Source organism: Nicotiana attenuata, unplaced genomic scaffold (assembly GCF_001879085.1).
Source record: "Nicotiana attenuata strain UT unplaced genomic scaffold, NIATTr2, whole genome shotgun sequence".
NCBI classification, from domain to species: domain Eukaryota; kingdom Viridiplantae; phylum Streptophyta; class Magnoliopsida; order Solanales; family Solanaceae; genus Nicotiana; species Nicotiana attenuata.
In genome coordinates this window covers 124,765-125,888 of record NW_017672783.1, presented here as the reverse complement: position 1 = coordinate 125,888, position 1,124 = coordinate 124,765, and positions in this window count along the sequence as shown.

The window sequence follows — 1,124 nt, the reverse complement described above, 5'->3', positions numbered from 1 at the left end:
GTGCTTCTCAGTATCTTCCTTCCTTGTTGTACTTCCAACTCCAGTAGACTTTGGAGTAAACACTGCAGCTGTAGGATTTAGTTTCCTTACAGAACTAGCAGTGTTTTTATTTTCCACTTCAGCTATTTGATTTCTCCCTGCATCATCACCATCCTGATCCTCCAATACTGCAAACATATTGGAGGTTTGAATTTGCTGATTAGTTGCACCATCTGACACCACTTCTTCCCTTGTCACATCATTATCTTGTTGAACATTATTATTTACTGGGACAATTTCCTTTCCTGTAGCTCCATTACTTTGAGACTGCATTTCATTATTAACATTTGCCAGTACAATTTCTTTACCAGCATGTCCTTGTGTTGTATCCTTATTAACATATTGTCCTTGAATCTGCTGCACATTAGATTGGTCTGCTGGTACTACTTCTTGCCCTATAGCTTCTTGGTTCATATTTTTCTTCACTCTATTATCTCTAACTTCTTTCCATTGTTCCAAAGTTGAGTTCACATTACCTACAACTCTACCACTTGACAAAATCATCAATGGTTGATTGTTTTGATTCTGCATCTGCTCCTTACCATGGTCTTCCTTTTGTTTGCCTTGATCATAAGGTGATAATTCAGGATGCTGCCTCCAACACTCAAAATCATCATGCCCTTGTAATCTACATTCTTTGCAATATTTAGGCAACATATCATACTTAATAGTGACCCATTCTGTTCTTATTTCCCCTGTAGCTTTATTGACTATGTCCATTCTCACTTTCTTAGGATGATCAGCTAGGAGGTCTACAAGCACCTTGACCCTAGCACAACTAGGTCTAGTCTTGTTGATTGTGGCCATATCTAAATGCAATGGTTTTCCCACAGCTGAGGCAAGTGAGAATAAACACTCCTTTACAAAATAAGTAGGCAACAATCCTGGAAAAGATATCCAAGCCATAGCCATTGGAGTCTCCTCTCCTACCTTAAATTTCACATCATATATGAGAGGTCTGATTTGATATTCATGTCCATGCTTGTCTTTAATATATTGAGCACCTTTCGACGTAAAATCTACAAAGTCCTGCCACAAAATAAGGACATGCCTATCTCGCAGATACCCAATGTTACACTCTCCCT